We start from the raw sequence: 14,671 nt of genomic DNA on the forward strand, positions 1-14,671 counted from the left end.
TGTGGCAGGGATGTGTCCTCCACCAGCCTGGCCGCTGGGTCGGGGGCATCTCCACAGGGTGGCCAGGTGATACATGCTCCTACCTATAGTCCCCTTTACAGACATTAGAGTCTCACCTCCGGCTGAGAGGATTACGTAGAAACTAGCCGTTGTGGCTTGTGTCTTCTAAGTTACTAGACCTATGGAATTAATACACCCACAGCTCTGACATCATAAAGTACAGACCCCCTTCCTGACGAAGGCCGTACATCATACGTGGCACACTAACTCCACCTAGAAACGGCTGAAACACCGTGGTGTCGATGCATTTTTTCCAACTGCCGCTTAGAAATGCTGCTTTACGCAGAAAAAATGATTTAGGTTTTTTTGAAAATGTTTATGTGATGTTAAATATGCCCAAGTGTCTACATGTTTGCTACTTTTATGTGAACTCTATGATCAATGTTATTTAAATTGATATGATCTCACGCACACAAATGTGTTTGTTATACTAAGATATTCTTTGGTCTAGTGTGGTGAAAATATCTTCTGTACTCCGGAGTTACTCCTTTTTTCTTGTTGATGTCCATTCTGGAGATTCCATTTTATGTTAGAATTCAATGCCTCAGATATTTATAAAGAAACAAGATTGATTTCATACTGAGTCTGAATAATTTATTTAGGCATTTATTTAGGCAAAGGGGACTATAGGTATGAGCATCCTAAGAGCACTTGTGTTTTGTGGACCTATTCAATTGTAATTTTTGTTTTCCACGAACCCTCCTTGGTGTTTTGTGTTTTGTGGACCTATTCAATTGTAATTTTTGTTTTCCACGAACCCTCCTGGGTAGAATAGGCTCCCCTCCAGGAGCCCAATTTTTTGTGAATCCAGGTGACACATGGCCAGGAAGATGTCACGGAGGACGACTGGCACATAGGGGGTTCAGTTGAGGAGGCGGTCGGTAGAAGGTCCAGCACACGGAGGAACCCGGCACTGGTGACCCGTCCTAGTAGGCCGACGCAGTCAATGAGGCATCCGAATTAACGTGCTCACGAGAACCCTGCACGCCATCCCAGATGCCACGTTGACGCAACGCCACCCCAGCCAGGACAGGCTCAACATGGTCCCAGATTGCCACGTCTGCAGGGAGAGGAAGGCCAGTTGTTGTTTGCGCATCCCCTCGCTGAAAACGGGTCTGAACAAAGGCATCCCTGCTGGTGCGGGATGAAGCAGTCACAGGATCAGGGACAGGATTACACACAGGCACCTCCGCGGCTGCCTGTGCTGCCTCCTGTCCCTGCCCCTGGACTGCACTACTAGCACCAGTGGAATCCCCCTTCCAGACCCTGTGTGTGGCCCTTCCACGGCCTCTTCCTCAACCAAACCCTCCACCAACCTAGATGACTTAGTGCCATCTTCCTCCATAGGCCCCTGTGGGGTGTCAACTGCCCCTTCTTCTGCCGAGGAGTCCACCTCCGACCTCCACCTCTTGGACCTACCCTTGGCAGCTGCGGACGTGGACGCGGCACCAGACACCTCACTCCCTGACGAGATGACAACATGGGAGGGGAGCTGGGCCTTGAGTCTCCGGCTGGCAGTGGGATCCCTGCCACTGTGCTCCACAGCACCGTCTCTGTGGCAGTGTCAAACTTCACACATGGCATCACAATCCCCAACACACCTATCATTTGAACCCACACACACGCGCACACCATCCATACACATACAACAGCATGAGCATCCGAAGGTTAGCCTGACATCACATGCAACACGGGAAGTGCCAAACACATGCACCCACGCCACCAGACATACATGCATCTGTACATTCCACCACCTGTCACAGTTAAATCATCGGCATCCATGTCACATCTGCCAATCAGCCTCCTACATGTCGGTGTCACATGCATCCATGGTGTATCACAGTGGCACACATTTCAAATACACACACACGCACATGTACATTGTGCACATACATGAAGGTGGAACCAGCATCCATGTGTCACACCACAACCATGCCACAGTAGATACACATAATTTCAAACATGTGTGTACCGACACATGCATTTGGGCATCATGCATTCAAACACATACACCATTGAGGTGCCTCACACATGACTGGACTCACATGCAGCAGGCTCATGTCCCTGTACATACACATCCATACATGGACCTTCCAAGACATATGTCCAACCTGCACACTCCTGCCACACCTCGACATGCACAGCGTCCAATCAGTACGCATGGTCACTTACCGCTCGACTCGGACGGGTCTGCCTCTGAAGGATATGGAGGAGGAGTGCTGGGTTTGTGCGTTGCAGGACCCTCATCTGGATGTTGGTAAGGCAGACCCGGCACCCCTCTGCATGCCTTGCCTTCAAGAGGCACCGGGCCTTGCTCAGGGTCCTGGACCTGAAGTCCTCCCAGCGCTTCCGGACGTGTTGCATGTCGTGGGCTGCCACCCCCTCCATGTTGATGGCAGCCACAATGTCCTTCCAGATCCTCTTCTGTCCTTCATTGTCATTGTGTGAAACTCCCAGGACTTGCTCCACCAGGATGCCAACTTCATTGGCAGTGAATCTGGCAGCCCTCTGCCTTTCTGCTGGGGGATTGCCACTGGTGCCAGATGGTGTTGTGTTGGACATGGCAACCCCTAAGGCAGGTGTGGGTGGGCAACTGGGTCCTGGGGCTGGGCTGTGGATCGATGGAATACCAGTCAGGAGTCTTCTGTTCCAGCAAGGGGTGTTCACAGCAACTGGACCCCTGCAGATGGCTGACGTGCAGGCACCAAATAGCAGGGTACGTGGCCAGCAGGCAGACAGGCAGCAGCGGATGGCAGGTGGGAGCGTGCTCGGGGATCTGGGGGGTAGGAAAATGGCCTTCAGGGCAGGAGCGTGGTCTTCTGTGTGTTGTCGCGTGGCCAGCTTGATACGGAGTGATTTGGCACATGAAAAAACTGCACGTCAGCGTGTAATTCGAGGAAAGGTCCTTAGCATGTAAGCGCCTATGTGACGTGATACGCACAGGGGTTTCCCTCAGCACGGGTGCATCCGTATGTGGAAAAAAATCGCATACACGTGTTAATACATGTAATCTGAGGAAAGGGCCTAAGCACGTAAGTGTGTCTGTGACGTAACGCGCACGCGCATTTCCCTCAGCACGGGTTAAAGGTGAGCAGGGCCAGCAGTTCACTGTACGTGCCTTTCGTGGAGACTGACCTGTGTGTTGCTACTTTGTGTTGTTTCGTGCACCATCACAACTTCACAGTGGATCAAGGACGTATCTCTTCTTTTGGTGGGGGTATTGGCTACGTGTGTTTTTCATTATTATGCTAGTCTGACGGTGAGTCGCGCACACTATTTTTCCCACTGCGGGTGCCCCTGTGTATCGCGTACCCATTTTTGAGATCATATTAGCCTGCATGTCCCACGCTTACGTGTTTTTTTGTGTCCCTGGGTGCCACCGCGTACTGTGGGAGGTTAATTCCACACACCTGGGCTACCGAGGTTTGCGTGCACGGTTTTACTGCAGTTTTGGTGTGCCTGAGCGTTGCGTGACCGGTCACTTTATCACCGGGGTCACTTTCAGCCTTGCATGCTTAGGGGTGCTGTTAACATCTTGTATCCCACCCCCTTCACCCCAATTGCCCAGGACAATTGTCGTGTACACCTCCCATTGTCACAACTACATCTGTGCCGGCACTACTACATCTGTGCCATGGCTGGAAGCCCATGAAAGGCGAGCAGCACATCAGCTGGGCGTACTCCATATGGCGGGCATTGTCAGGGACGTGGCCGGGGTGACCAGGGAGTAGCGGGAATCCAGGGTGTCCAGGGTGGCTTCAGAGGGTGAAGAGGCAGGGGTGCACCACTTCAGCACAATGTCGTGCCACGTGTTGGTGCAGTCATGCCACCACCCCTGCGGCTCTGGGAGATGCAGTTCTTGCATATGGCACTGGTGCCCATGTGACCCGGCGGTCCGTTTCATCGACTGCCATGGGCCCAAGGGTAGTGGTAGCTGCAGGTGCAGCTGTGGACACCACCACCCAGGCTCAGGGTCTGCCAGCGCAGGCTGCGTTGACACCTGAAGAGTCCCTGGAAGATGTCCAGGAGGTCAGGAGGCACACCATAGGTGCACGCAGGGCTGCCCTGACCGAGGCACGTGTCCCTGGGACAGTAATGTCATCTGCTGCCCCGACCAGCCGTGTGTTGGCAAGTGCATGGCAGATGCAGCCGACACCACCCCAGTTGTGAGTCTACCATCCAGGACAGTCCCGGTCAATGACCCTGGCACAGCGGATGTTGCTGCGCAGGGTCCATTCCAGGGTACCCATTAGCCACTGATGCAAGTCAGGGCTTCCGTCTTTGTTCCACCTGCCACTCCCTCGGTTCAATCCACCAGCGCCACAGCCCATACTGATCAGGGCGGCATTTGCCAACCAGGGTCCGGACCACTGTCCAAGAGGAGGAAGGTTGCACCTGCAGTAGAGGCTGGGAACACAGACACAGCTCCGGCCTCCGGCACGTCGAGGAAGAGGCCTTTCTGCATGCAGGAACTGGACTTCCTTGTGGACTATGTGCGGGACCACAACTATGATAAGCTAGTGGGGCTAAATTGTCAAACTTCGGCTGCCCATTGTATGTGCCACTGGAAGCAAGTTGCGGATTGTGTGAGTGCATTTGGCCATGAGGTGCGCACAGCTCAAGAGTGCAAAAAGCGTTGGGATGACTTCAAGCGCAGTACTAAGGCGAAATGTGCCTCTAATTACAACATGACTCTGGTGACTGGAAGTGGGCCACCACCTCTCTTGGCACGAGTCAGTCGCTGTGGAGTTCATACCGGCAGGAATGGTCAAAGGAGTGGAAGAGATGCTGGACTTTGATGCCCCGTCCAGTGAGTGTTGTTGCGTATTTGTCGAGGCCATGTGTGGTTTGCTTGTGTGATGTGTTGTGCTTGACTGCCACTACATGTCATGTGTACATTTTTCTCATGTGCAAGTCATGCAATGCTTCACTGATGCGTGCCTGCTGTGCAGGATGCTGGACATGTAGAGCAACGGGGACTGTCCTCATCGCCACACTTGCACCCTACTCACATGCTACTCACCCGGCTGCCCCTCCGGTCCATGTTCCAGCTCACTGGCCCTTCTGCATGTAGCCTGGGGTGTCTTTCTTCTCAGCACTGGGACTATGTCATTGCATGACTCACATGCATGTGTCTTCTGCCTCCATGAGGGTACTCCACGTACACATGTTCCCTTGCCGCTCAACCCCCCCTGCACCCCAATTTCACCATGGCACTGGTGTGCATCATGTTGGCGTACTGCAATGGCCTGTTCAGGGCTCCTGTGTACATGCAAACTTCTACCAGCCAACCTGCCAGACACATACAGTGGGGTACATCCTCTGTCCTTGATGCAGGCTGTCTCACTTGGACTGTGCAGATGGCAGATGCTCTGCATCGACATGAGTGCCCATTCATGCTCCATGTGCATTCCATGCATGCCCCTATGTGTCCTTGACAGGATGATCATTGTAGTACGTGTCCAGGATGACCTACATTTCATGGCATTTGATCATCCATTCCATGCCCACTCTGGCTCAGTCCTGCATCACACACAGGTTTAGGGTGTCACTGTCTGTGTGAGGCACAGGCCTCCCCTTGTTTCAGGCCCACTGACTCTGTTCAACTGGTGTAGTGGCTTCTGCACACATGGGAGTACTACTGAGGGTTCATCATGTGTCCTGCTTACTGTCCCATCATCATCTGCTGTGTTGTCAGTTGACTCAGATGATGCAATTGATGCTAGTCAACACTGTCTGCCAATACACAGGTCTCAGGTCACCCTTTCGCTGACATGCAATGCCTCCCTGCATTTTCACTTAGGGGGCCTGGTGGGGTTGCTTGTAGCCATTCAACCCATTGCATGCACATTACATGTGATGCCTGAACTTGCCCTTGCACTGCCTTCACGTTTATTGATAGACATCATAATGTACGTGTTCATGTAGATAGTGGGTAATGTACACATGTTCTGCACCGCATCAACCCACTTCTGAGCCGTGTTACACCATTCTACATGCCTACTCACTGGTGCAATGTCAAAGACACCTGGCATGTATGGCCAGTTTTTCATCCCTTCTCTGTCATGAATGCGACGGCCACAGATGCATCCTGTGACACATGTACTCAGTATTGGAACTCCCTAGTGGTTGTTTAGATGAGTTGATTGGTCATTCTGCGGCCTATACCAACTGGCATAGGGCACTGATTAGATGTAGCCTGCCAATCGGGTTGTAATGACTGTGGAGTTTCCTTCACGTGTGTATGTGTGCACTTCCACATACATCAAAGCAAGCAGCGTTATAGCTGATTTCTTTGGTGTATTGGATGCTAGTCGTGTTCACAATACAGGTGTATGGGGAAATGGGTGTTTTTGAATGCTTTCACATGTACATATGCAAGCAGCTTCAACGTTGTGTGGTGCAACATTGCGAGTACTCACTTATGTGTTTGTGAAAGTGTCCATTTACCCATGTGTCTTCCACAGCTTTTTGGTTGACTGACTGATATGTAGTTGATTGACGTTTATGCTGGTGAGATTTCTGCATTGCGCACGTTATGTGGAACTGGCATGATCCCAAAGATTCACTGTTGTGCAGTATGTGTATGCCCAGGCCCACCTAGCTACTATGGTGGGTCCTGGGCGTGGAGATTTCCACAAGGAATGATGTAATAGGGCACATTCATAGCCCAATGTGCTCAATCAGGCCCTGAGGGGTGTTGTGGAGGCCTCATGTCCTGCAGCTCGGATGGTACTGGGCGTTATGGTCCCTCATGCCTGGTTGCAGGCCCTTGCTTTGCTTGGGACATTCACTATTTCTAAATGGCCCATGCCACCTGGTACGGGCTGTGCTGCAGATGGATGTAGCAATATTGATGATGATGCTTTAGTTATGCATGTCTACATGCATGTTACCTGTGTCATTGTGTGTTTGGATTCACTTGCAGCAGTGGTCAATTTGCAGTTCAAAAATGCTTATGGTGTGTTGCATCTCTTAGTTGCCATCTTTCTTTTCTGCCTGTGACATGTGCCTGCCAGAGGTTGTGTTTGATGGAGTTCATATACTACATTTTGTACTTGTGTAGGCTTTGCTATTTAGACACATCCATGTCTGCTTTTGGGATGTGTTTGCATATCAAGGTCACTAGATGCATGCCAGGTTATCATGTGTGTGTGACATGTCTGCTTCATGTGTTGGCTGTATATGTGATGCCTATGTGTGTGTGTTTTATGTGCTTCTGACGTGTACTCATCTTAATTTTTCTCCACTTTTCAGATGATGACGCAATGGAGCCAGAGGATGGTGTTGTCATGCCAGGTACAGAGTTGCTATCACACCAGCAACCCAGCACAAGTGGGGGTCATGGGGTGGTAGACCACGAGAACCCACTTGTGTTACAGACCATCTTGTCTACGGCTGGCAATGAGTGTAGCCCGGATGATCACTCTGACGACAATGTCGAGTTGGATGTGCATCGGGTCCATTCGTCAGGGGTGAGTGATTCTGATGTGGACGCTCCTCTGTCTGCGACACCTGCACTGAGGGGCCAGACGGTGGTGGGACCTCTGCCTGTGGTGGATCGGTACGCAGGGTCACCCTCCACTCCAGTTGCTGATGTGCCTGGGCATCAGGTCAATGGAGGAATGTAGTCCTGCAGCCGTGGGCGGTGCCAACCCAACAAGGACGTCAGCTCCTTGGGCCCCGCAGGTGTCAAGCCCAGCAACACGGTGGCCGCGCGCCACTGGGATATACTGAGTGGGAGTAACCCATGGTTCAGAACACCAGGGGCAGCAATTGATAACCTCGTTGAGAGCATGGAACGTGTGGCCCAATCCGTGCTACCCCCTGCTAGGCAGGTGGAACTCCAGCAGCGGGTGGTACAGTCCACGGCCCGCTCACTCAGGCTGGGCATGGCGGCCTCAGACTGGGTACGCCAGGCTGAAATGGTGTCTTTACGTCAAGCAATTCCTGCTCATGCAGAGGCACACATGGAGGCCATGAGGGTTGACTATGAATCCCTCAAATCTACTCTGGCTGTGCTCTTGATGTCCCAGAGTTCGCGGTCAGTGGAGAGGTTGGAGCAGCTAGAGAATACCATATTGGCTGAGCTACATGCTTGCCAGGAGGTGTACCAGTTGTCCAGCCAGGCCATGCAGGAAGAACTTCGTGTTACACATGTTACCTTGCTAGAGGAAGCACGCGTATCACTCGAGGTTCTACATGCTGACCTATGTGTCATTGCCACACAGAACCAGGCTCACCCGTCCCGCAGAATTGATGCTGACGAGGGGCAAGCTGTGCCTAGGCGTGGTCAGGGTACTGTGCCACGTCAACCTTTTCAGCCAGAGGGTGATGAGGACCACGAGTTATCTCCCACACAGGTCGGGCTGTGCAGGCGTTGAGCCCATGGAGTTTTTTTTGTCTCAACATCATTGCATGTGGGTGTTGAGGGGCACCCTGTACCTCCCTTCTCCTGGGTGCCTTCCCCCTTGGGTCGTATGTGGGCATTTTTGATTTGTATTGTTGGTTTAGTTAGTTAATATGGTTTTTGATTGTTAGTTTAATTAGGTAATATAGGTTTTTTATAGTTAGTTTAATTAGTTAATATAGTTTAAAATTGCTTGTCTATTGTGCATTCATGTGACAGTGTGGTGCTTTTGAAAGCATCCACTGTCCGTTCCAGCTGGGCCCTTCAAGCTTGTCTCGTGTATGTGTTTGCAGCTTGGGGTCCTGACTCACATAGGCCACTCCTGCTTCCCTTATCCATGGGCTTGCAAGGATGGTTCGGTGTAACAACCATTTACACAAGGGCTTTGGACTTTCGTCATATCTGTGGCTTGTCTGCTGCTATACTACTTGTGTTAACATTGTTTGCAAAGTATGATTTCTATATTTTACTTCAGTGCTTTTAGGAGAGTGATGATGCAGTATGACATGATATGTTATGCTTATGTTTGCCAGAAAATATATTTGCAAATAAAGGTTGTTTCTCAGTGACATTAGAAGATGGGATATGAATGAGGGTGCATAAGAAATCCTAGAATGAACCAAGCCGTATAACCCTACTCTTGTCAACTATTGTCGGTGTGTGTGTGCTTTATAAATGGATATTAAGCTGTTTTTTTGTGAAGTTATAGTGGCAAAGTGGGTAGGGTTTCATAGTATTTGGGTCATTTCTTATACTGCAGGATTTAAACTGTCATGTTGGTAGTAATTTAGAATAATGAACAATCATATTTGACATTTTTCCAATTTGATTGCAACCAGTGTGCTTTGGAAGTACAGGAATCTATTTGGGTTCCATGCTATGTAATGCAATATGTTGTTATGCAATGCACTGACATAGAGAGATATACAATAAATGGGGGTGCATAGTGGGATGGGGAAACAGTAGTATTGATGTGGTTTGCTAACATGGTTTGCTGGGTCTGCTTAGGTGATATGGCCATTGAAAAGTAGTGCAGTGGGAATGGGCAGTGAAGGGAGGACATACACGTTGATATGTTTTGTTCAGTAGTAGTAGTAGTGATTAGTGTAGGTGAAATATAGGATAGTTGGTCTGGCCATTGACCGATTGATAGTTGAATAGATAGAAACAGGTGAAGCATTTGACATAATGTCATTGGATAAGAATGACTCCGAAAGACTGATTACATGGGTGTTAAGAGGAGGAAGGTTGTGACAGAGCATAGTTATGTGAGTAGCAGTCGAGTGAATGTTGTCTACCTAATGTTGACCTTTAATCAGAGGGTTGTTAGGTGTGAAAACTGGTGCTGGGTGAAGTAACTCAGTGCTAGTGCATTATTTTGCAGGTTTTTTTTTTTTTATCCTTGATATCTTTGAATGGTTTATGTATATAGTATTGAAGTGTTATGTTATGTAGGAAATGGGTAGTGTGGTGTATAAGATTAGCTCACTTTTCATTTAGGTTTATCATTGAAAAATGTATGGTTTCAAGCACAGATATATTAGAAGTTGGCAAAGTTAATGGCCAGTTGCACCTCTGTTTCCTTTCAGAGCATGTGGCAGTCATGCCCACCACCTTAGTATTGGGGGTTATTTTGGTAGTTTTCTGTTTTATATTTGACATTGCAGGTAGACCAAATGGTTGATTTTCCAGCATCCTCAACATCCGTGAAGATCTGCTCTCCAATCTTGACTCTAACATTCCCTCTGTCCTCATCCTCCTCGATCTCTCTTCTGCCTTCAACATGGTCTACCATACCATTCTGCTCAACCGTCTCTGTGAAAACCTGGGTATCACGGATCAGGCTCTGGCCTGGCTGACCTCTTTCCTCTCAGATTGACCCTCCCAGGTCCAACTTGGGTCCTTCTTTCATCTATCTTTCTCTCTACCTGTGGTGTTCCCCAGGCGTTTGACCTCTATCCCTAGCTTCTCAACCAATACCTGGTAACTCTCGCCCACTGCATTGCCACTTTCTGCTCAAATTTCCAGTGCTACACTGACAATACTCAACTCATGTCCAGGCTGCCCTCTGCCACCTCCTCTCCCTCTCTCATCTCTGATTGCCTAACTGCCATTCAAGATTGAATTGCCGCCAATGATCTTTGTCTGAATACCAGCAAGACGGAGATCCTTCTCATCGGCACACCTTCACTATCCTTTCCCCTCACTCTCCAGCCGGCCTCCCTTGGCCCTCCTCCTACCCCACCGACGAGGCTAAGAACCTCGGCGTCATCTTTGATTCCACCCTTTCCTTCTCCGTCCACACCTCTGAGACCTCTAAAAAGTCAAATTGCATACTACACCTCCTCAGTGGTACTCTGATTTAGCTCTCCTTCCCACAGAAGCTCATGGTATCCCAAGCTCTGGTTCTTTCTAGGTTAGGCTATTGTAACAGCCTCTTTCTAAATCTACGTGCCACTACTCTCCGCCCTCTGCAACTAATCTAGAACAGGACTGCAAGACTTGGCCTTGGCCTCAGCCCTGGGATCGTATCTCTCCAGCTCTGAAATCTCTCCATTGGCTCCCAGTGGGTTCAAGGATTAAATTGAAAAACCCTCTGCATTGTCCGCAAGGATTTCTGGGGCCTGGGCCCAAAATACATTCAGCTATCCCTCCACAAATACCTCCCCTCTTGAGCTCTTCTCTCCTCTACCTCCAACTCACTCAGGGTCAGTCGTTTTTCAAAGAGACGAGCTGGGGGTATATTTCTGTCTTTGGCTGGGGCCTCCCTCTGGAACAGCCTCCCTGCCACCCTAAACATTGAGGAGCACCATCTCAGGTTCCGGAAGCACCTCAAGACCTTCCTCTTTTCTTCTGCCTTCGCTCCCCCTCTCCCCTACTGATCTGTTCTCTCTTGACACTGTGCACCTGGCCACCCTCTGTCCTCCGGGCCCAAGTACCTGCTCACCCCACCACTCTCCCGCACTGCCTCCGGGCCACCCCTTGCACTGGGGTCTGTATCTGTACATATACGGCCCCCCTTTTCTTCCTGCACTTATTAGACCTGCCCTGTCTGCTGCCTTAAACCTAGCACTTGCAAATTGCTGGCTGCACTACTACTGTTTGTTGCCTTTATTATTTATTTATTGTTATTTATCTGTTTCACCTCTGCTTCACACTTTCCACTTCTCCCCCTTGCATGCACTTTTCCCCTCCCCCTCTCCCATGCACTTGCGTGTTCTCAATATCACTGGGTCTAGTAAGATCGCTGTTTTGTTCTCCCCTGTTCCCCTCCTTTGCCTTGTTCTGCTTTGAAACACTTGTGTACGAGTGCGATAGAAATAAAATATCAATCAATCTGTTGTGTCAGGTTATCTACATCCTGTTTTTTATAATCCTGTTTTCTCTGTTATGGCATGTATTGGGTTTTGACAAATCACACACTTTTTTTCTGGATGTGGTGTGGATTTCAAATTATTATGTTACGTAAGAAATGGGTAATGTGTTGTATACAATATAAAATTAATGGGGTTTTACAGTGGGTTGGGGAAACAGTATTATTGATGAAGTTTGTTAAGAAAGTTTTCTGGGGCTGGTTAGGGCATATGGCCATTCGAACTTTCGTAGAGTGGGGATGGACAGTGAAGGGAGGGCACACATTCTGATATTGTTTTGTTGATTTAGTAGTAGTTATTCGTGTGTAGGGGAAAGGCAGGTTAGTGCTATTGTGCTATTATGCTAAAATTAGTAGAATCAGGAGACATAGTTAATTGTGCATGTTTTTTGTTGAGGATGGCTAAGGAGGAGTAATTAAATGGGTGCTGGGAGAAGCAAGGATGTGGTAGAGCTTAGTTATGTGAACACTAAAATACCTAACGCTGTGTACTTGGAGTTGTCGTTTAGCTGTTCAGTAGAGGTTTGTGAGGCATTTTATGGCACTACTAGGGCACTTAGCCATTGAAACTGTAGTGATAGTGGGGATGGGTAACAGAGGGACAGTGGACATGCTGAAATGTTTTATAGAGTAGTAGTAGTACTTTTATTTTAAAAGTTAATTATGGTGGCCAATCTGGAACTGTTTGTTTATCTATGCTGTCATCTGAAAAGGGAACAAGTTTATTTTTGTTTTAAATCATGGTGGTATATTTGTTTTTCTGGTTGCAGGTGTGTTCACTTTAGTATATATCTTGTCAGGAATAAAAAAATAAAAAAATTATCTGCACGCAGGAAAAATCCCAGGATTCTAATAACTATTGAACTTGCGCTGATGAGCAGACATAGGTTTTTCTGTTCTACAGCTTTGAGTGAGTGGCTAATTTCACTTGGCCTTACAAATACTGGTTTGGCGGGCCCGTAAGGTCCATCTCCATCTGTTATCCTGGGCTTGAAACATTTAGGTTATAGTGAAAATATAAATAAACACAATGTGTGAACTTAATCATTTCATTTTTTTTAATACAGCCTTTTTTGTAAGATCATCAAGAAAACAACAAGCTATAAGAAACAATTGTCTGCAGGGAAGTAGTGTAAAACAGTATCACTGTTTTTAAAAGTAGTGTTTTTCAATCTGTATATACAAATCTTGTAGATAATGCAACAATTTCCAGTGTTGAGGATAATTTTAGAAATGTTGAAGTTGAAATAAGAGATATGCTACTACAAAGTTTTACTGGAACCGATCATGTTTTTATTGAAAGTTAAACAATCAAAAAATGTTCAAATGTGTTACAAAAATGTAGTGAATGTGCTATCAATTTGAAACAGCGAAATAAGGATATACATCGGAGAATGTATCACTCCCAAGTTTTTACCAATCTCTGGAGAAGTGTGAAACCAAAATTTAGATATGTGTTTAAACGTTTTTTGCAAAAGAAAAAAATATAAGTACTCATTAAGAAAGCTTTTGATATGAAAAGAACATTGTTTATGTTTGTTATAAATAAACTTAGAAATTTCTTAAGGTGACCATTCTATACAAATATACAAACAGTTCATGTGCTTACACGTGACAACTTTTGGGACATCTTTGGTGGAGAGTGGAAACACACTTGTTTTGCTGAAAGATTTTTTAATGATGAGAGTTACATTCAAGTAAATAATGTTCCACTAGCCATTGATGAGATCCGAAATGGTGTCATTTCTAAAAAAGAAAATGGAAATGTAGGTCAGTCAAAAATTAAATGAAAGAAGGATTAGGAGGTATGGACTTGCAATTTTGTGTGCAAAATTGATACGTTTTCTTGTAAAGTTTTAAAGAGATGTTTGCACGTATTGCACGGACATGATAATGTTCAAAGACAAATTGTCATGAACCACCGCCTGCGCCCATTCTGGACTTTTGGTCCCTTACCCATAGAGGACTGAATTCCGTGATCCTTCCAACATGGCCGTCTGGTGCGAAACACAGTTTGCCAGTCATTACACATTACGTTCATCATTCTACAAAGCAGACACACCCCTGCGGCTCTGCGCGTCTCAACGCTATAGCTCGGAGCAGTCTGACGTGTGTTGCCGAAGTTTGCTCGGAACTTCCTTCCTAGTCCTGTTTCCCCGATTCCTTGAATCTACTTCCTCTTTTTCCTTTCCTCAAACTTACCTTACTATTCTTCCGGGATCCTCGCTTGCGCTCGAGTCACGGCGTTCCGTGCCTCTGAGCTCGGACTTATTCTCCTCTCTGGTTTCTGGTACTGGACATCTGACCGCCTCCTGGAGTAGGACCGCTATCCACCCTGGAACCAGACGACCAGCACACGAGTCTCTACAAATCCCAGACCGTGCGAAAGAAATCATCAAAGAAGGCCGCAAGCAAGGAAAGACAGGTGAGAAGGGGAGAGACTTGTGACACGAATCAAGAGTGGCCGGGGTGACCAGGGAGTAGCGGGAATCCAGGGTGTCCAGGGTGGCTTCAGAGGGTGAAGAGGCAGGGGTGCACCACTTCAGCACAATGTCGTGCCACGTGTTGGTGCAGTCATGCCACCACCCCCTGCGGCTCTGGGAGATGCAGTTCTTGTATATGGCACTGGTGCCCATGTGACCCGGCGGTCCGTTTCATCGACTGCCATGGGCCCAAGGGTAGTGGTAGCTGCAGGTGCAGCTGTGGACACCACCACCCAGGCTCAGGGTCTGCCAGCGCAGGCTGCGTTGACACCTGAAGAGTCCCTGGAAGATGTCCAGGAGGTGAGGAGGCACACCATAGGTGCACGCAGGGCTGCCCTGACCGAG

The sequence above is a fragment of the Ambystoma mexicanum genome, chromosome 5p, assembly GCF_040938575.1.
Source record: "Ambystoma mexicanum isolate Mex_15411 chromosome 5p, UKY_AmexF1_1, whole genome shotgun sequence".
NCBI lineage: Eukaryota > Metazoa > Chordata > Amphibia > Caudata > Ambystomatidae > Ambystoma > Ambystoma mexicanum.